Source organism: Lasioglossum baleicum, chromosome 1 (genome assembly GCF_051020765.1).
Source record: "Lasioglossum baleicum chromosome 1, iyLasBale1, whole genome shotgun sequence".
NCBI classification, from domain to species: Eukaryota; Metazoa; Arthropoda; class Insecta; order Hymenoptera; family Halictidae; genus Lasioglossum; species Lasioglossum baleicum.
In genome coordinates, this window is record NC_134929.1 from 14526241 (window position 1) to 14549060 (window position 22820).

The 22820-nt window shown below is 37.9% G+C and overlaps 1 protein-coding gene and 2 non-coding genes across 10 annotated transcripts in view; 1 reads left to right on the top strand and 2 right to left on the bottom strand.

Moving 5' to 3' along the window:
• LOC143208911 (potassium channel subfamily K member 6) overlaps positions 1–22820 on the bottom strand; it is a 482405-nt gene that overhangs the window by 376424 nt on the left and 83161 nt on the right. Inside the window, exon 3 of one of the 8 annotated variants that reach the window (XM_076423884.1) lies at positions 7–69. The exons of the other annotated variants lie outside the window; for them this stretch is intronic. The gene's annotated coding sequence lies outside the window, so the exon portion shown is untranslated. The remainder of the gene's footprint in view (positions 1–6; positions 70–22820) is intronic. 8 annotated transcript variants of the gene reach the window in all.
• Positions 8615–8809, bottom strand: LOC143215354 (U2 spliceosomal RNA). Its single transcript, XR_013010359.1, has one exon. It is a non-coding gene; the product is annotated as a U2 spliceosomal RNA (small nuclear RNA).
• On the top strand, positions 12384–12578 carry LOC143215351 (U2 spliceosomal RNA). Its single transcript, XR_013010358.1, has one exon. It is a non-coding gene; the product is annotated as a U2 spliceosomal RNA (small nuclear RNA).

Here is a 22820-nt window from a genome sequence, read left to right on the forward strand (position 1 = left end):
ACATACCACTTTGATGATTCTGATGCCCGGAATTGTACGTGGCTAATCCGCGGGAGCTTCGCCCGCTACCTATATTAGCCTGATTAGCTTCAAATCTCCTCTGTTTAACATTCGATTTACAACAATTTATATTTCCATGTTATTCCGTTAAATGAAGTTTTCCTATTAGCCGACAGTGGTGGACGTCATGTCGTTAAATAGTACGGCAGCTACGTAGAAAAGTTTCGTATTGCAACGGCGGTTGATTAAGTCAAATTTGCCAGGTCCCGTCCAGCGGATAAGCTGGTATCTGGTCCTTTCTGACGTTTACAGAGGATATAAACAGCAGGCCCTCCCCCGCTGCTTTCAGGCTCCAGCATCTGATATCCGAGGCTTTCCTCTTTCCTGAGGCTTCGCAACGACAGCGGTGACAGTTCGATGAACAATTTCAACGCAGCGGCACTAATGCCATGCCGACGCTACGAATACATTTGCAAGTGCAAGCAGCGCCTGAACGAGGAGCCCTGACCAAATACCAGATGAATGGGCGCACGGCAATGTTCTACTCCACCATCGACTGACTGGAACGACTGGAAGTACCGGCTGGAATCCCCCGACGATCGACTCGCGAATATGTACCATCGCGATTCGAATTCCAGCCTGACCCGTCTATCGGACCGATTATCCGTTACGGTCCGTTTAGAGGAAATCCGGTCAGCCGGCGGAGATATTGTTGCTCCTTCAATTGATCAGTCTGACAATCAAACGATAATCTTCTGTAATGGAGTACTCCTCCAAAAATTAGTTTTTTTGTACGTTAGATTTAGCCAAGATTACAACGGGTAACGTATCGAGCAGTGTTGCCAACGTCGATCCCCAATTTCGTACGTCCGGGTAACTGAACTAGTACGAAAATTGACACGAAGGTACGCAAACCCCCCACCCCCAAAGTAATAGATAAAATTACTTTTTGAGATTGTCAGAGTGCCAGACATTTATATCTGAGTACTTCAGTCTTGTAAATAATTATGATTAATAGTTAAAAATAATAATAAAAATTAAATAATAATGTGTATTTCATTGTATGTACTTTAACTTTTCTCCTATTCGAGGATAAATTCTACAAAATCTTCGAAAAACCTCTTAAATAGTAGAAATTTTAGTAAATATGATAATGTTATTACAAAACTAGTTTATTGTTTACAGAGGCTCTCTACCAATAAAAAACAATCTAAATTACATCTGGCAATACTGGTACGGAGGTTTACAACAACATGATACGCTTTGAAACTTATTCTTTTTTATGTACAGTCCCGGACAAAATGTAGGACATTGATTTGTCAATTTTTATTAGATAACATAAAGTAGATAACATAAATGAAATGTACATACGTCGCTTCATACTGTTTTCTTATTTGGTTCAGTTGGTAAAACTAAAATATTGTTGCTCCGCGTAAATTTATATTATATAGCAAAATGTAAATTTTCAAGACAAATCAGTGGGACAAAATGGTGGGATTCTGCGTTTAAAGAATGGAATGCACAAAAGGAATTTCAGAGGTTTTACCGATGTCTGTTAGAGTTTGTAACGTTTTAACACTAAACCTACCGAGCTTGAAACGTAGCCTGTTGTCTCATAAAAATAACAAGATTAGATTTATTTGAATTTTGTGCCGTTCATATTATAATATCTGCGCTATTAAATATGTTCATTTAATCATCTACCACGAAAGCATCTTTACAATTCCAATAATTGTGCAATAAAAATTCTGGAACCAGTCATTTGACCGGTGGTGGTAGGTTTAGTGTGAACAAACTGTTCCGGGTACCAAGCACCTACTTACAACATTACAACTGTGTGTACTGCATTGGGTTCGTGGGAAAGTAACGTCGGTTTTAGCGCACTAAGAACAGATTACTCCTTATTATCGATTATTAATGCAGGATTAAGAAGCTTACTGAACATAATGGGACGGTGCCGCAGGAAACAATGGACATTATATTATTGATCTAGGACAATGGCGATGTTACTCCTCCACCAATCTAATATGCAACGTGCATACGTATTATTCAGTACATCGTTTATGAAATTGTTTCTTACACACTTACCAGGAATTATGAATACAGGGTGGCCCAACGGCGTTGTCCCGCAGTCGGGGGGATATTTTTTTTGCATCCAACGTGTAACATCTTCTTGCGTCCATAGAATATTTACTGTATCTAGTAGACTAACTGTTCGCGAAATGTTTTAACTCCTTCAAAAATCCAAGTGGTTTGATCCCCTTTCAAAAGAGTCCTCTTTTAAAGAGTGGACGAATACTCTTTCGACTCGGTAGTCTTATAACGACAAAAGTCTAATACCGCAGCAATCATGTGGTCAGTAGACATTTATTTTCGATAACAGATAGACCTTAAACTTTCCCTTTATCCGGGCAGCAACAAATGCCAGCGGAAAGGGATCGAAAAAGGACAGTATCCGCAGAAGCAGATGCAAAGGGAGAGTCGATAAGCCTCCCAGAGAAGAAGACCTATCTGTCCACGGAAGCAAAAAGTTTCTTCATTTGTGGAACGGCGTCCATTGCATGTGTCCGATTCGAGAAACTGAAAGTTCCAAAAAGTCCCTGATACCTCGTAACACGTGTCCGGCTGCTCAAACTTTTTCCACGTGAACACCGGACAAATGACGAAGATTCCTCGGTCGTATACCGTTCATCGATCCGAGTTACATTATGCCCTCTAGTCCGCCGTGAATCTCGCTGCATGAACGTTCAATTTGATCCCGGTTTGAGTTATGCTTTCCCTAGAAAACTATTGGTCGTGTAGGAACTGGAAATGGAGTGGAAAGTAAACCGAGCACGTTTATGGGTCACGACACGCGTGACCACGTAGGTATCCAGATTCGCATATTTCTGTCTACGTGCGAAACGCGGGCTCCGCGAACAGTTGCATGTCGAACAAATCGATTTATCGGAGGCACGATCGATGGATAAACAGTAAAACAGATTCTCACTTCAATTAGATGCCACGTAGGATGACGACAACGTTTCTAAAATCTTTTTCTGTTTTGAGAGATCACTTTTTAATATACGGTAGACTCCCGCATAATGCGTTCAGAAAGTTGTCTTAGAAAGTCTGTGTACTAAAATACAAGTGGCACGTGAACCATGTAGCAAGGAATTAACGATCCGTGCACATGGATCCGTTTTTTCGATTGAATTCGTTTCGATTGTTAATGCTAGAAATGAGATGCAAGCGAGACAGCAATAAATTCATGGTAAATTGTTGGATGTTATAAAATGTAAGTGCGAAGTGTTAAGCTGGTTTTAAGTAAACAATGAAGCACCTGCTTGGTCGCGCTGGTTTTCTGAATTTTGAACAGCTAGATCGTCGATCGGCCACACTGTGCGCCGCCTGATTTGTGGAAAGGTGAATTTAATGTAGGGGTAAGTTTGTTTCGCAGGAATGCGAAATTGGTCTGTACAAGGGTGGAGTTGTAGTGTAAAACCTGAACAACATACGCACGCACGCGAGGATAATTGGGACGATTCTGTAAAAAAATGAATTAGGAGACAAATGTATACAAGCTAGAGTGCGTGCTATAACCTCCGGTTGCCTTCATCGCGCCATTCGTAGAATCCCAGAGAAGCTAGAAACCCGGGTCGCACGGGGTAATTAAAAGGATTTCAAAGAGCCACTTTACGATTGTACGCAGGGAAAGCACTTAGGACGAGAGCGGGGTAAGTTGCCGCGTCAATAACGAAATTTCTCTGGGCGAGAAAGTCTCTATCGGCGTTTCAAAAATGTCGCATCGAGCGAGTGGCCGGTTATCGAAGAATTTTAACAAGCCAACGGCGCTGGTGCCGCATGCCGATGCAATAACGAAGGCCGCGGGTCGGATAGGAACCGGTGGAATAAATCGAAAGGGATCGACAACAAAGGTGACTCCCTTTGAAAGACAACGGGACTCTGATCAGAAGAACAATTAGACGAGGAAAGCCGTAGAGCCGAGGGTCTTGTCACAGCGAGCATTCGGCGAAGATAAAGGAGGACGGTTGCTAGGACCAAGGGAAATTAAATCTACCCGCTTCAATGTCCCCATCCACCCTCATTACCGTGGAAAAGCGTAAAGATCCCGTCGAGATGAGAAGACATTGTTACACGGAACGAGCAACGGGGAAATCCACGTTTCCCGTTCCAGAAGTTCCCTTTGGTCCTTGTTCACATGCTCGCGGCTCTCGTTACACACATCGCTAAGCATCGCCGCGTGCGAACCACCTTATCTCCTTCGAAGACGAAACTTTTCGGGCACAGACGTGTAATCGTCCACAATTCGCGCTGTCGCATACCGCGTCGTCGCGGTGCAGCAAATAGCAGCGTCGCGACGACCGTAATTTCCGATGCTTCAGTAATCGCTAATCGAAATTACCGTTCGAGCCAGGGAACAGTGCGTGAACAAGATACGACTGATAAGTTCGAAACTTATATTACGAACATAAGCGACGTATAGCGCTGATGAGAATGTACACACCCGGACGACAGTCTTGATGAATGGCTTGGATTACTCGGGATATATGTACGTCGAAATTAGCTTGCTTGGATGAATAGAGTCTATTATCTTCAGCTACTTCACGCTTCCGCTGCTCCTACTATGATCGTTCCCTAACTAGTTTGGATAACACGGTTTTCAACGAATGACATCTCCGCTCGTTTACCCGCATACGCCAATCGTTCACTTACATTCCGGCTCGAGCCTAACCCGAAAATTTTCCAAGCAAAAACCGCAATTATTTTTGCAGCAATTCAACAGAACGTGATCGTATTCGTCGAATTAATAATCGCATGAACGTGACAGATACCGGTGGCGCAAGTTCGATACACGGGGATCGAAGTTACACATGCCGATACCTGAAAGCATACGGAGGGTCTGATCAATGCTTAATTGCATCAACCCTCTGTATCCTCCGTGTTCCGTGAGATGATAATTCCAAAGTAAAGATGAATCGGGTTTCGTCAAAGGAAACATGGAATGACGTATTACGTCGTGTCATCAAGTACAAACACTGTCCTGCTGATTGGAACGCTAATCCAATATCAAACTCGATACAAGTAGAACGGAAAGTGACTTGACAATTCCGACCACCTTACTCGTGATTAGATTTATTTGCAGGTGACCATCGAGAGGTATGCGCAGCATTCTGAAAATCAATTGTCCCGGCAACGACAACGGGACGTGCGGACGAGAGGAAGGCATGTGAGAGGAACGGTTTGATAGGCACAAGATTGGCGATGCTGAAACAATACCATGCCCTCAGCGGCCAGTTGATTACCGGAGATAATTATAGATGCTTAAATGATTCGAGTTAACCGACGGCTGGGCGCGGTACTTAGCGCCTCGATTAATTCATCATTTCAGGTGTCTGATGCTTCACGAGAACTTGCAATTCATTATAGATATCAGGTCACAGATACTTTCAGCAAACGTGTTGTGTTAGAGAACGGACCCCCTAGTTTAGGCTGCTACAGTAATGTCTTCATACACGGCAAAGTCTAGACAAGTTGTAATTTTTGATGAATTGAGGACATATTTTGTTGGACGATGTACAATTGTGCGGGATGTTTTTTTTAACATATTTCCACCGATCGGAAGATGTAGAAGCCAATTATGATAGTCCCGACAAAACATTCTTTTACACCCTGTACATATATTAGTAAACTCTCTTATATGTACATTTCAGGGTATATTAGCAGGGAGTAGTCTAGTTTGCACCAGGATCTAGATTGAACAATGTTTATTCAGAGAAAAAAATAGTTATAATGTTACTAACAGTATTCAGTGATTATTAGCTGTGTGTCTTGGAGAAGAACTGGTACTGATTGGCTCCGATTTGTAAATTAAGTTCCATCTAGAGTCCAGACAAGGATTCCCTACTCCTGCGTCCTCCCCACCAAAATCCTGTGGAGGGTAGGAGGAGATTGGGGAGACTATATATATATATAGAAGTGTATAGACATTTTTTTTATTGGCAATGACGGGTTCCAAATTTTTTAATTCACGATTATTAACCCTTTGCACTCGGCCTGAAACATTTCCATTTCATATGATTTTCTTAATTTTATCGATATAAAACTGATATAATACCTCGTACAATACTTTTAGTAGTTTATTAAAATATTAAATATGTTTAGTAATCTATTGAATACAAAAATAATGCAACAAATATTTTAAAAAATGGTATAAGAATTATTAGTGGCGCCTCCGAGTCACCACTCGAGTGCAAAGGGTTAAGATTCCAAACATGCACTTATGCAGAATTATTCAATAAATCTATTTCTATGGATTTCTTGCAATAAAAATCGCCAAAACCTTGAATAAATCTGTAGAGGTAATATAAATGGTTCTATATGTATGATAAAACCACTTAAAAACAATCAAGATTTAATTAATACACTTTTACGATTTTAGAAGTGGTTTAAATCAGCTGAATTGCTTTCCTAACTGCTGAAACTAATGATACATAAACTCCCGTATGAAATTCGGTTAAATTAATGATTTATTAGTTAGTTTGATGAAAACGTCACTTTAGGCCGAGGCAAATATCATCGCTTACACGATAACGATGTCGATGATACGGTAATTATGACAATAAATTTTACACTAAATTACTAACGGAAGCTATTACGAGGTTTTCGTCGCTGTGACAAGACCTGAATGATCGATGAGCACACCCAGCGGCGATTTATCATAATAGTAAAAGTCAAACTATGCAAAAACCCTCTCACACCTAACGTCACAACATTGAGTGACTTTCATTATACTGAATACATTATTTTCGCCGGCATAAACAATTTGAATCGTGTATTCGATAGTTTCATGAATACTTTTTACAATGAACAATAAAACTAATGGGAAAGGCTTATTGATTTTAAAAATAAAATTATTGTTAATATTCGTCAATTTTAGAGAATTATGCAAAGGAAATCTATTTCATTCCAATGTGTTGTAATTCACATAAAAAATTTTCAATTTACGTAAAGATCCGCTGTCTAGTTATTAGCAACATCATAAAATAAGTAAGGATATATTACATTTTTATATTCCATAAATTCTATGGAAACGAAAATTTTTAATTTTAAGAACGTTTGTTTATTTTTTTCCGTTGATATTTATACTGTGAAAATCTGTCAAATTTATTCCGAAACAGTTTCAAATCGAACTCTATCACTTATGACTTAGACTGCGGAACTTTATGCAAAATAAAAATTATCTGCATCGATTGCAAGAAATAGAAACTACATTGAATGTTATTTCTTCCCGTAATGATTTTAATAGAAAAGAAATCATATATTGACATCTACAATTTTTAAAATTTTCCAACAGTTCTGAATTCCATGCACTCAATTTTGCTATAAATGCATAAAGATCCGCAGTCTACTTATGACTTTAAAAGCATGGTCGGACATAACCTACGAATTCGAAAACTTCATTCACTTTCGCGAAATGTTTCCACGTTCGCAGACGACTTTTTCGCACAAACGTTTGCAAGCGAAATACCCCGGTCTTCATTGAGGTAATTAAAAATATTTCAATTATTAATTAACTAAGGGGCGACATCGCCTAACCACTCGGCGAGTGAAATATTTATACAAAGATAACAGAAGTAGAAGCGTGCGTTGACCGTCCCCTCCAAAGAAACTCTAGCACGGTAAAATTTACAGATTAACTCGTTTGCCGTGCCAGCCAGCCCCCTCGAAAGTTTACGAACACCTTTGACCAGAGACGAGTTCGTGGTTGAATCTGTTGATTCGTGAATTAGATACAGCTTAATACTCCGCTGCTTTCGTCCAACGTAATTTGCTAACGAAAAGCAGACCGGTAACGTGGAAGCAGATGTACAAGCGTTCGTGAAAAACGTTTCAGATTTAAATCGCTCTTGAGGGAACGGTAGTTCTTGATCAACGAAAAACACGATTCTCTGGGTAAGACTTCGCGATATCCGGCCGCGCGATATTTTACAATTACTGGAACAGTTCGATTCCCCGAGGACGACGAGGTTATCACTCTCCAAATGATATCGTATACCTGCATGGTACTAATTACAATCACATTGATAATTGTTATTCAACTATAAATCTGACTGCCAATCCTTTCTTCAAAGTGAAATATTCAAATCAAATTACCAAAATAAGTGCAATTACTGTGTTTCATCGAACACAATATTACCATAGTATTTAATAATAATAATACTGTATTATTTGTAGTATTGTGTATTATATTATAGGAATAGTATATATTGTACTAGTATTTTATAATATGTTGATTATTATTTAATCCAGTGCTCATTAAGATTTTATCCCGACTCTGCCTTCTCTTCTCCTTTTCCGATTTTATAGATGGAGCAGCCCCCTACCACAAATAAAATATATATAATCAGGGACTCATTTTTCTTTAAGTTGATCATTTAATTAATCCTCTGTAAGGCTTCGAATAAAAAAGTAAGTTATCTATTATGAATTCAGAATTCTCAACTTTCGCGACTTCAGCTTTTACTCGAACGAATAAAAATTTTTTATCTTTTATTCAAATCGTTATTTAAATAATTTTTCTAATATAATAATAAGTTATATTTTTAAGTAATTAATGAGAGCCGAATCCCAGCAGCACTGCAATGCCAGGTCGACTCGTGACAGAGGTGAGGCAAGCCCCAAACACTCCGTCCAGTTTAAAAAATCGAGTTAATATTCTGACTACCCGATGGGTAGTGTATCAGATATTAAGCTGATAAGAACAGATACTACACATTTGATCTTAGCCATAAGGCCGAGAAGCGATACATAATCAAAATCTAACAGCCCCTATAACGTCTACACCCCTCAAATTCTGCAGCGAGAAAAGTTTCGCCCGAAGAATCCACCTAGCGGTCGGTGCGGAAAATTTTCGACCCCAACGGTTGAATGTCTGAGGGTCCCAGAATTGGGGTCCTTACGTAATGGAATTTTAAAGAGAAATCTAATTGATTGAAATTAATCATATTCACAGAAGATAAATTACTCGTAAATATAAAATAGGATTTTAAACCCTGGTCATCTGTGATAATAATAAAAAAACAAGGTATCACCAGTAGTTAAAAAATTCGTTTATGAGAAGTTAAAATGATGAAATGCTTACCTTACTCCCTGTGTAAATGAAAATATAATTATGGGAAATAGATATCTAATTTAAATTACGTTACAGTCATATATAACCTACAAGGAGGGCCAGCGACAATCGCAGCGATACGTCAAGTGTTTGTTCGCGCCGCGCCGCGCCGCGCCGCGCGCGTCAAGTGATATATGTACATCAAGTAAACGTTCAAATACTTCATTGTGATTGTTGTTAATGTGTTGTATACATGAAAATACAATATACCTTCAAACTATATAGTGGGTTATGAATTCATTTCAACGAAAAAATGAATCCATTTGTTTTGTTCACACAAATCGATTTTTTGCAAAATCCTGAGGTCTTAGACAAATTTTTAGACCAGATTTGAAATCAGCGTGAAAAAATCTACTGGAAATGATGTAGAGCATGTCAAGAAAAAATTTTCTTGAAATTGTGAAAGTTCAAAGATTTTTTTCAAGGTTGAAAAACGTTCAAACCATAATCTCCAAGCCCTCTTTCAGCTTTAATCTATTATAAGTAAAAATTAAATGCTGTTCATTGGTAAGCGCATCACTTGAGAACGGCTGGACCGATTTGGCTAATTAAAAAAAAAAAATGTTCGTGATAGTCCGAATAAGGTTTTTGGGGAAAGAAAAAGGAGCAAAGTCCATTCGTTCAAAAGTTGTGACGTCATTAGCGCGCCCATTGTGTGCCGCCCGCCACGGCAATTTAAAAAAAAATCATCGCTTTATCTCATTTGTATCGAAAGTTCTTTGATTTTGACACTGCGCGGCGCTGCACAGTGGGCCCGATTGAAGAAGCACGCGACAATAACTCTTAAACCACTGAAGATATTGCAATGAAAACTAAAAAATAATTCCTTCTGAATGATTTGTAACTTAATATCAAAATTAGAAAGTTGATTTTTTCGCAAAATGTCGCGTGCTTCTTCAATCAAGCCCACTGTGCGCCGCTGAAGTTCTTCGTGCATTCAAGGTCATTCTTTGGTGCTGGCTGCACGGGGTTGTCTCATTCCCCAGGGAGTCGGAACGAGTCCTCGGGGTTCCGTCGTGAGGCGGCTTGCCAACAACCGAAAAATATTCTCCCGTATTTCGATGTTTCGCAAAGTTTATCGTTCGTTACGAAAAACCGTCGCAGTCAGGATGTCGCCGCGTACACTCTCGCGCGACCATTCAACACGGTACTTTTGTAGGTTTGACAGGCCGTGTCGATTCAGCCAGTTAAAGGGGAACAAAGATAGCCGCCGTTGAGGTTTTTGTTGATCGTGTCTCTACCTTGAGGACACAGTCTGGCGAACAGGAACTAGCGGGCGCGCTTAAACGTTCTGCTAAACCGCTTAGTAAGGTCTATCTTCTAGATTCTAGACGTTCGGTAACAAGCGACAATCGTGTTTACTACAGCATCCCAAGAAAATGATGGGCACGATGCGCTAAATTGAAGTAGTTCGAGTACCTTGGTGTTATTGACAGACGAAGAAGAATGGTTTTACAGACGCTTCTACACAGTCTGAAAAGTCTACATATGCTTGAGTCCAAATAAGAAGGTACTTACTAGCCGACGAATTTAAGACTCTACTGCGCATATGACTCTAACGGAACTCGTTCATTGGCTAATCCTCCTACTCGTCCTTCGCCGACCACGCGATCATTGGCTGACGCCATCAATTTTATGGCTGACCCGCAACAACATGCGCAGAACAAGTACCTTCTTTTCAATTTTTGTATTTTTGTTAGTTTCATTGGTTTCATTGTCTTTGTAGTTCTGGATTTATATTCCGGCATTTTTTGAAACTTTTTAGAAGCCATAAATGCATAAAGATCCGCAGTCTGGTAATAAACCTAACGACTCTTACATATTTCAATACCTGTCGTCCTTTCGAACGTATTTTTTAAATTTTCGATATAGGCCCACATAAATAAGTTATAAAATACAACTTTTAGTATTTTCTCCGCAATTCCGACCAGTTGAAATTTTCTCAATTCCATCTTCTCGTGTCACGTAATAAATTAATTGTTGTAACCTCTCCAAAAAAAAAAATGCAAGTGATATAGTTCAATATTTAAAAAGTTTTCATTTGGTTTAACATTGTTATACAATGTATATTATTTAGAGTATCACAATCGCTCACTATTGATTTTAGAATCATTTAAGAAGCACTCTTCTAAGGTTCTTCCTACTAAATTATTTTTCTTTTACTAAAATATCTTCTACAAAGACAAGAGTTATACGAGATATTTTAGTTTACCGCTATACACCCCCATGCAATCACCGAACCACCGCCGCGTTTTATTCACGGTCGTAAATTTTACATATTCACTTCTATATTCGGTTTTCTCCGTGTAGAACGTCTTCCATCCGATCCATACATCTACGGAAAATATAAGCTTATTCCAAGTAGCGTTACATTTGTTAGTGAATTTTAAAAATCTTGTTCATTCGGCGAACGTTCTCCGAAAACGCAGTATGTTAAATGGCACTGTTTGTGAAATTTTAATTGTTTTGTTTGTAGTCTGTTACTCAATTCTGTGGCCTTCCATGAGGTTATTTAAATGCTGTTTCAAGCGTTTTTGTAATGAACGTCTTTGAGTGTGTAACGATGTGTAACACTGTATACTGTATGTTTTAAATTACCTTGCGAATATAACTTTGAAATCGGTTGACAAGTAATGTCACTAAATTAATTCCTACTTCTTGAACTCCGTTTTGATTTTACGCGAGTTTCGAATATTATATAGTTTTATTAGTAATAATATAAGAAAGGCATAGTAATAGTTTAGCAAGTAGGCTAATCATTCGAGACAGGGACTATGAACGACTGCAAAGTGCAAACGTTACAATATAAAATATTGCATAAGTCCGTTGTTATTATTGTACAATTTTGAAAAAATTACTATTAATAAATAAAGAGTGATAGGGATAAAGAAGGTAAACAAAGAGTCTTTGAACTTTGAATAAATGTTCCTACGCACAGGACCAGGGTTGAAAACCTGCAAAAAAATTTTATTGTATTTTATATTTACGAGTAATTTATCTTCTGTGAATATGATTAATTTCAATCAATTAGATTTCTCTTTAAAATTCCATTACGTAAGGACCCCAATTCTGGGACCCTCAGACATTCAACCGTTGGGGTCGAAAATTTTCCGCACCGACCGCTAGGTGGATTCTTCGGGCGAAACTTTTCTCGCTGCAGAATTTGAGGGGTGTAGACGTTATAGGGGCTGTTAGATTTTGATTATGTATCGCTTCTCGGCCTTATGGCTAAGATCAAATGTGTAGTATCTGTTCTTATCAGCTTAATATCTGATACACTACCCATCGGGTAGTCAGAATATTAACTCGATTTTTTAAACTGGACGGAGTGTTTGGGGCTTGCCTCACCTCTGTCACGAGTCGACCTGGCATTGCAGTGCTGCTAGGATTCGGCTCTCATTAACTACTTAAAAATATAACTTACAGAATTGTTCTTATAATTTAATGAAATAGGGTGACACTGTTTTGTACATGTCTGTAAAATCAACAATTTTTACGATATCAAAATATCTCTTCAGATTCGTCCATAGGTCACCAAAAAGTAGAACTTATTCAAATTGCAACAAAATCCGAGACAGTACTTCCAAAGGTGTCCGATTTCGCGTGGAACGACCCTAGTTATAGAGGAGCGACTGTAACATCGGAAAACCGGATCCGTAAAGAAAATCCTCCTGGACGTCTCCGGATGCACTAAAAATTAGGACAAATCCGGGGAAACCCGGACGAATGGCAACCCTAGTCCTGTGTCTGTGTCGTATTTGAAGGTTTATGGCATCCTATAATAATATAGCCAGACCCTACAAGTGTACACGTTCACAACTTCCAGAGGCCTGACTCCAACACTAATTAAAAGGAGGCTAAAATTCCGTGTGTACGGAACTCCTCGGGAAAACGTAAGTACGCGAACACGTCAGTATGTTGGTGGATGCATCTACTAGTAAAATTGTTATGTCCTTCTATTGGGTTGGCAAGAAAGTAATTTCGGTATTTTAAGGTGAAATGAAACCGCATTTCTTTATTCAAGCGATGAACTTTAATCAATAAAATATTTTCTTATTTATTACCATTTTGTTGTTGTATACGTCAAATCTTGTAATCGAATTTTAAACCACTTCCCGGTGAGTTAGAGACTTGAAACTTTAAACATAGTGCGTTCAGGAGAAAAACATTTTTTAATATTAACTGTCACACCTCGCCGCGTGACGCTTGGTAGTACGTCATCGCGTTCGGCAATCCCCACTCCGCGCGCCAGCGCTCCCTATTCCAGTACCGTTCCCACTCCGACTCATCCCCACTGCACTGACCCATTCGCACCGAAGCAGTGATGGGATTGTTGGCGCTTTTCACGCGCACGCGCGACGACTCTAGCCTCAGTCAAGTACGAAGATCGGGTACCTTGGTCGCCCTGCTAATTTCACGCCATATAGTCTCCCACTACTTTCCCCCCAGTAGTTCCCCACTTTCGGACGTAAACGTAGACACGGCCCTGACGAAACTCGCGCATGCGTGCGAAAAGCGCCAACAATCCCATCACTGCACCGAAGGAGCTCAGTCAGTGTGGTGTTCCCAGTGTGTCCGGACAGGGGTAATCGAAAAGGAATCGGGGGGAATACAAGTATCCCCTCTCTGATGACCAGAGTAATATGTGACACGTTGCGCGTGCGCGATAGGGACTGAACGGTGGAATAGGATAGTGGAAGGGGATAAGGTGGAGAGCCTGGAGGGGGAAATGAGGTTGGTCTCAACCTCATCTGGCCACACTGGGTGTTCCGTTCATTCAATTCCATCTCGGACAATTTCGGACTCCGTCAAGAGACGTCGTCTCTGGGAGTCATCCCCTCATTTTCTCCTTTTTAGTGCATTTTAATATAAGCGTGGTTTTTAAAAAGATTTTTTTATATATTTTTTTTCTTTTTAGCAAAAGATCATCGAACAAAAGGGAAAATATCTTATTCATTAAAGTTCATTGCTTGAGAAGGAACATTCGGCTGTATTTCACCTTAAAATACCGAAATTACTTTTTTGCCAACCCAATAGTTCACAAACCTGACGATGCCCGACGTGGACAGTCGGAAGCGGTGTTCCCATAACCGTCATCGACGGTGGTTGTTCTCATTTAGTCTGATGGAGTGGCCACTGCCCGTGTCCATTTCCGGTGTCTTCGAGCGTGCTCAAGAAACGTCTCTCTAGGTCAATAGCTCGTTCGATCCTCCGGGATCATCCGGCTCAGCGAACATTCGCGTTGTCCCTGGATGGCCTGGATCCTTTTGTTCCGCGCAACTGTTTTTCGAGCCCCCTTTACTAATGACGGTTCAAACCGGATCGTCATATTTTACGGTGGCGTCGTCTTCCGCGTTATCGAAGCCACCCGAAGAGGACACTCGAGAATCGATCACGCTCCGGAACAAGCGGACGGAGAAGGGTTGCCAAGTTTTTAAGTTCACCGGCGTTTACGACGTATTTAACTTGACTCGCCTGCCGTGAGAACTTTACGGCGAAAAGGAGATCGCTACCGTAAAATACAGATCGACAAACTTCCGTTGTTGTACTTAGGTTTCGAAGCGTTGCGTCGGCTGATGCAAGAAAGGGGTGTTGCTTCCCCGGAAATCGGTTCAGTATTTTTAAATACAACATTTGCACAATAGTTATCTACAATTACGCCCAAAATTAACCGTACACGAACTATAAAGGTCTTAGTTGTTTGATTAACGTAAAACAATTTTTTCGCAAATAAAATTCGTGGCCTTAATAAATGGTTAATCCGGACCATATTCAAAAAAACACGAGCAATACATTTATTTCATTAACAAAAATAAAGAGATGTAGTACATTTACATGATAACAATTAATAATTCTGATTTTAATATTTTTTGGCGTATCTTTTTGCATGTACAACGACTTCTAACCTTTTTGGAATAGATTCCAGTAAATTGATTGTTATCGAACTTGAAATTGTTCTCTCATATTTCTGTAATTTCGTTTTGTAGATTTTTTACTAAAATTATTTCTGTAAATTTAGTTTTGATAATTTACGCTTTAAGAACATCTGGAAAATGGTATTAAATATTAAAAGATTCCATAGAATTTCACTTTTTCTCATACAGAGTGTTCCTTTCAAATTGAATATCTAAATTGTTTCCATTTCTATCAAAGAAAGGAAAAAGTAACGAAGATGAATTTGAATAATTTCTAATTTGCCTGTGCAAATAATATACAAAATAAAATTTCAATTTCACTTATTTGTTTGTTACATTTGAAGAGGAAGTATTTAAAAAATAATGTTCCAATTTCAGGAAGACCGACATACATATATTTGGAATATCAAAACGCCCATGCAAGGATTAATTAATTCATACGTCGGTTTTGGTATATCATAAAGGATTGTAGATGAACAATGCAGCTATAAATTGTGACCCCTGCGACACTCCGTTGACCATAGCGCGACTGGTTCTCGGAATCGGCCTCTCAATTACGTTGAACAATGCTGGAAATGGTTCATCATATAGAAATCGTCGTTGTTCAACTTCAGAGAATATGGTGATCGATTTTCGAGTTTAATATTCCTTCATCAATCGCCTGCCCAATACCTATGTTGCGGATGTCGTGCAAAAACCGATCGATCAATTTCACATAAACTTTTTGGATTTTCATACAAGCCAATACAAACTTATACCACAATACTTTTTCGATTTTTTTAAAATTGATGTATTTTCCTCTGTTATATCTTATTATACGTACATTTTTTGTTCCATACGTGTTTATTCACAAAACATAAATACCAAGAATGGGTGGACGTAATTTAAAACAATAAAAACGTTAAGACAATTTAAGAACGTTCAAATGTTATTTTCGATTTATTAAAATTGTTCAAAATAGAAAGAAAGTTTTATATGATTTCTGTGTATGGCAATTGATGAAGAAAATTTTTATTTTGCATAATGATCCGCAGTCTAATTATAACAATGTCCATGTTTTTGTAGCACCATTTTAATATTGTCATTATGAAGCTGTAAAGGTTTATGAAAATCCAAACTAGGTTTACGGCATCAATAAATAAATAATTAATTAATTAGGTTTATGAAAATCTAATATTCAACTTTCGCATAATTAACTGTTAACCTTGTCTGACTTGATCTTGACTTATTTCACTGATTTACAGTACATTCGACAACAGTATACCTAATGTCTGAACAATTTTATTTTTTGGTACAAACAGGAGCAGCTCCAACATTTAAATTGTATTTATTGAGAGAGGTGTAAATTTCATATGAAGTGTAAAAGATTGTTAACACGAATATTAATTGACCATACATTTATAGTACGTTTGAAGCAGTACTTGATTTTGAATTTGCTTTTAGTTGGTTTACGCATTGATCTGAACGTGGAGTTGCTTGTTTAATGCAACAACCCCTTCAATTGTGTATGTATGTGGGATAATGGATTATTAAACCTCAATTGCGACCATATGATTTTTTGATGTTGAAACCGATAAAGTTGTTCCATCCATTTAGGTCAATTTCATTATTATTATTAGACAGCAGATCTTTATGCAAAATAAAAAGTTTCTATCCGAATTCCACCAAACTCGAGTGAAATTGAAATTTATTTTCAGTCTTAATATATGTTCAATAAATTGAAAATAGCATAACAGTATTTTAAAATTTTTCTAATCTTTTTACTGGTTTAAATTGCATCTATTCGTTTTTGTCATAAATGCATAAAATTCTTACTGCTGAAAATATTTGTTTCGAATGTTTTTACGAAGCATACCACCCTACGGACTGTCAATTCCCTGCACAAAATAATTATACAATTATAAATAATTGCACTATTGACAACCGAACCAATAAATAAATAGCAAGATTAGAAAGAAAGAGAGAAGAAAACATTTTTAAAGAAAAGAAAAACAAAGAGACAAGGACCTAAAATTGAAAGTAAAAAGAATAAAAATAAATAGAAAAACCTATAAAAATAAGAACACCTAACCTCTACCACCCTCGATACCATAGTTGTTGCAATGAATTTTCTAGATATCATAAAATTAAATGTTAATTATCTTGATAAATAATGAGTATTGTCAAAAACACTCGGACATGGATCAGCTTATTTTTGCTCTACATCCACCAGAAAAAGTGTAATTAAATTCGACGACCCCACCACTGTGACTTCTCCTTGTAAGTAAATAAGTATAAAATGTGATAAAGATGGCTTATAAAAATTATAAAAAATGCTGGAGTATTAAATTCAACAGAATTTAGTACGATTTTTATTTATTTGAGATCTACAAGTACTGTTAGCATTGAGTACCACACAATGGGTACTACTTCTTTAAAATTTGTTTAGAAAAATGGAAAATTGCATAAACATCCGCAGTCTAGTGATAAATATAGAAACTGTAACATAATTCATGTTATAACACTACATTCTTCAGTAAAATATTATTATTACATCGCGGATTTTATGCATTTATATAAAACGGTAGAAAAACGGAAAGAATTTAATATCCATAAATTAGTTTCACATTATTAAAGTTACTTGAAAGAGTAATCAAAATTCCATTCGGTTCGCTGTTTCATCGAATTGTTGCAGATAATTTTTACTTTGTATAAAAATCCGCAGTCCACTGATTCTGGAATAAATGCAGCGGATAACGAAAGAGTAGATCGCATATGGTTGTCGTCACAATATGGTTCCCGGCCTAATTGAATCACTGGGATTTTGAAATATTCAATCGGATTTTTTGCCCGCTAATACATTTCTCGCGCGCGGAGTGAATTCCGTAACGAACGACAGCCCGCTCGTACAGCTTCGTTAAGTCAAAAGCATCCAACGTGCAAGACAATTTTTAACGACACGACACGACAGAAACTATAATTCCGCCGCTGTTCGGATCGACAGCGGAGGACATTCTATTAAATTGTCCAATTAAGTCGGAATGCGCGGAGTCGCGTAAAACGGCAAAGTAAATTGTTCACCATACGCAGCCAATTCGGTGTCCGCCGACAGTTTGACGCGGTCGTTTCATTCAGGGTCGAAAGTATAATTGGCCGTTCGACAGAGCGCTCGTAAAAGAGTTAGCGCTGCGCGATTCGGAAAATCCTTGACCAGATTAACACTTGATTCTATAATGAAACAGATACATACTTACATGCCACCATTTCTCCCACTGCAGCTTACACTACGCTCATTTTTTAATATTTTCTTGTGTTGTATTATTAACACATCATTCTTCCATAAAATGCGTACACATACTATTATTTATTATAAAAATAAAGTACGATCGAAGCATGCTACCGCAGTAATCGGTACAGTTACCCTAGTTTGACGGATGAAAACCATAAAAAGTTTTACGCACCGAAACTCGCTTCAGAAATAAAATAGCGATCTATTTATAGTAAAGCGGGCGTATAAACTGTTCCATTTGCTAGCTTCCAGAGGCAGAAAATACTATCGGCCTTTTAAAAATTTCTTTCATTTCTTAAACCCATTCAAACGTGGATTCGGATTGGTGTGCATATGAACGTGAAATGGCCCTTGACTTCATTCAAGGATTCGAAATTTTCCATTTGTACAGAAAACGGGGCTTCCTCGCTCGGACGTTCCAAATTTTCAAATGGGTTCGAGTGCCCTCGGTTACACGGCTGTTCCATTATGTTGCAAACAAAGTATCAAGGGTGCCACTATATTAGAACTCACTTTAGGTACATTTTCACGAAACGGCGAAGCGCGCTGTTTACCTTTTCTACGTCACACGATTGTTCGAGCCAGACCAGGAAAGAGACAATTTGAATTACAAATTTACGTCCACCGGCAGCACTTTACTATTGTTTCGTGCTCGACAAGTGCCGCGTATCCATAATAATAACTCGCGAAATTCGGAAACGTAATTGCCGCTAATTTTGCCGCCGGGTGTACACAACTTTCCAGCCTATTAATTCTTCTGTACTTCTGTGAATCGTGTAAGAAATTTCCTGGACCATTCTCTGGTTGCTGAGGCACCAACACTTGATCAAGAATAAGTCATAATCGGTACAAATCATTTAGTATAGTTTATAATTTAAATTGTTGAATTAATATCATACAGCTTGTCAGTTAAAGTTTCGCTTTATTAAATTGTGGTAATTGTACGCTTCTAAGCAGGGACCATAACTGTCATAACCAAAATGAAAAGAAGTCATAGAATAACAAGTATTTCATCGACTAAAATTGGTTACAAATAAGGTTTATAAGTAACCGAATAACTGTTATATTTGGTCCCTGCTTCTAAGTATTATGGATTGCAAAACTTTTATAACTCGGATCTCCTAATATTAAAATACAAAGCAATATTTTATATGCAATTTGTTGGAAATGAATTTCATATAGAATGACTCAAGGCCGTGTTATTAACATTTAGAAAATGCATTCTTATGTCAACTACAGTATACAGAAGAAAAATATTCATGTTGGTGATGAAGTTATTACTAACGGTGTTACTAAACTTATATTTCTAGCAAAACATTTATAAATATTCAGTATAGCTAGGCTTGTATACCTCGATTGTTTTAATGGAAATTCGTTCATTTATACTAATTATGCTCTAATGATGCAAAATACATGAATTTACCCTATCTTTCAAAAACCATAAATGATTAGATAAATGATTTTATAGAACAAGAAAAAACGTTAATCAACTGTAATATGTTTTAAATATTCGTCAAGGTTATACGTTTTTTAAACGAATTACTCTCCTTTTACTATTATTAGAACAAAGATAATTGTTTTATTCGCAATTCACAAAATGGATCTGGATTCAGTGCTAATTTGACGGGCACAATAACAGGAGAATGGTCCCCATGCCATAAACCCACTGGCTTCGCGCTGAAGGATCACGCTAAACCATAAAGTTGCTTCTACACCTCCACGGTTCCATACGATGTATTATCTATGTCTGTGTACACGCGTCACGTGACAAAATGAAAGTCAACTGTGAGATAACTGTGTTTGTTCACGAGGCTGTAAAAGCTTCGTAGGTGGTTTTAAAAATTACGTGTCTGAAAGGAGTGCTTTGCGTTGCAAGTAACAGCCAGCAGATTTACGCGTATGTTAGTGAGCGTTGATTCCTGTTACATGTGTCGACTCATCTGAATCGAATTACTATTACATTTAAAAATAAAACTGCTTTCAATTCTATTTAATATTGTATTTCACCGTTTGTTGATGATTGTTGTAGTTCGAACAAATTTTTGTAGAAACAAAAGATAACTATTTGCTTCACAATTTCAGTCCTAAACAAATCCAATGAAGAAGTTCGATTTCACGAAGTCGTCGTCACCAGCAGAGTCGCCAGATTAGAGGAATTGACTCAAATTGAGGGGAAACAGTTACCCCCTCTCTACCAGTACCGGATTAGTCACGTGACACAGCTTTATAAGTAGACTCCGGATTTGATGCATTTATAACAAAAATGAGCAAGTGCAATTTAAAATGGTGAAAACATTCAACGATTTTGAGAGTATTAATATATTATTTTCATCACAATAAAATTATTAATGAAGAATATAAATTAATGCACAAACTTTTTATTTTGCATAAACATCCGGAGTCTATTTATAAGTATAAAATACTTAATTGTGGAAAGATATACTTGTATCACGGTTTTGTTGTTCCTTGTAATTCTTTATGCAACAAGTTTACATCACTTTTGCAAATGTTTACAAATAATTCGTAAATATACTTGTATATCTTGCTTTTATATCGCTGTCCACCATTTTGAATTATCTTGCGACGTCAGTTGTGGGAATCAGATACTCCCTTATCTTAAAACACTGCGTCCTATGTATACTATACCTATGCTGGATTTATAAGCATGTCTGTGGTTGTAAGGAAAAACAGATATACATATCGCACCCTGACAGAAATAGTGACATAACTAAAAAATGCAGTATTCTCACAATAACGATTTCAAGAAAATTATAAAATTTCCATCAACATAGTACAGACATCATTAATCTTTCTAAAATAAAATATCTTATAAAATGGTATTACGGTCGCCTCCATCAACTCTAAAGTGACACTGTTCCTGCCACTACAGATATGAGCTAGCTCAAAAAGAAAGCCTGACGTAATTGTCCTCTTGCGGTTCAATGAGGAGTTAGAAACATGACGTTTTTCTAACACGTAGAGGCCAACTAAACGCATCTATCACTGTTTCAACTTCAAAATCGTTATTTTTTGAGTTATGTCATTGTTCTTGCCGGGATGCGATATGTACTTATGGTCTAATTGAAAGCACGACAGAGACGAAACGCGTCACGTGACCGAGCCGTGGCGAAAGCGTGGGGGAATAGCGTCGTAGAAGGGGAAGTGTAGAGTAGGAGACAGAACAGCGCTTCGGAATGAAAAACTGAAAATGGAAGACGTCTGGACTCCAATGAAAACCGTAGAAAAGGTATAGTGAAGTGAAGGCTGTCTTTATGCAATTTAGCAGGGCTTGTTATTCGTCCCACTTGAGTTGAGTAGCCGGTTGAAGAGTTCTATCGGCACATTGTCCGGCGAATAATAAATTAACGAAAGCCTAGATTATCGGTAGTTCTAGATTACACCCGGTCCTAGGGATTATTGAACTTTTATCGGGTAGATGTGGATAGAAGCGCAGAGAGAACGGCAGGTAAAAGAGAAACGGATCGGCTGAGAAGAAGGAATTGAGAAACGAGCAAGAATAGGAAATGAAAGTGGGTTCTTCGCAGAGGAGACGGTTGGCAATTCGCCGATCCGATAAACTCAATCAGCTTACTCATCTACCTACGTGTAGCTGCGCGTCTACTAATGATCCTTAAATCCAGCCAATCTCAATTGAGCTTCCCTTGCACCTTGATTGCAGCATGTACCGTTACAATATCGCCACCGTGCGATGTTTCAAATCGCAATCGGGACTGGATGTTCTTTCGATGCGATTTCTCTGATCACTGTACATATGTATTCGTATTCGCACGAAAATAGTGGAAGGCCGAACAATGAAATTACTAGACTGCGGATTTTATGCATTTATGACAAATATGGGTACGTGTAATTTAAAGCAGTGGACATGTTAAAAATATTTAAGGACATCAATATATTAGTTTCAGCTTCACAGAATAATTAAAACAAAAATACAATTTTTATTTGGCTCCTGTGTTCTGCAATCAATGTAAACATTTTTTACTTTGCACAAAGATCCGCAGTCTAGAAATTACAAATGGGCATCGCATTTTTGACGATACAAAACGGTATATTCGGTCGAATGTGTAACAAACACGAATGTTGTAGTTTATATTTCATCCCAGAAGACTATAAAGAGTATCTTCGAAATATATGTTCTTTCGTACTAAAAATGTACAGATCAATCAAGCTTACCTCTGTGGTAAGTCATAGAATTCGTCTTGGGTCACGTGAAAAATCGCTAGCGCCACTTAACAAAGAGGATGTTACCTTGAATGTGCATTGCAGCGGAGTCATTTTCCAAACTCCCAATGATACAATACGTAGACCATTGAAAACTGATGATTTTGCGTTCGAAATATTTTTATGTTAAACGGGAATGTCTGATAACTCATGGGGACTAAACGTTAGACCACCATGGAGAATGAACAGTGAAATCGGTGCTACAAAATCGTCAAAAGTGATA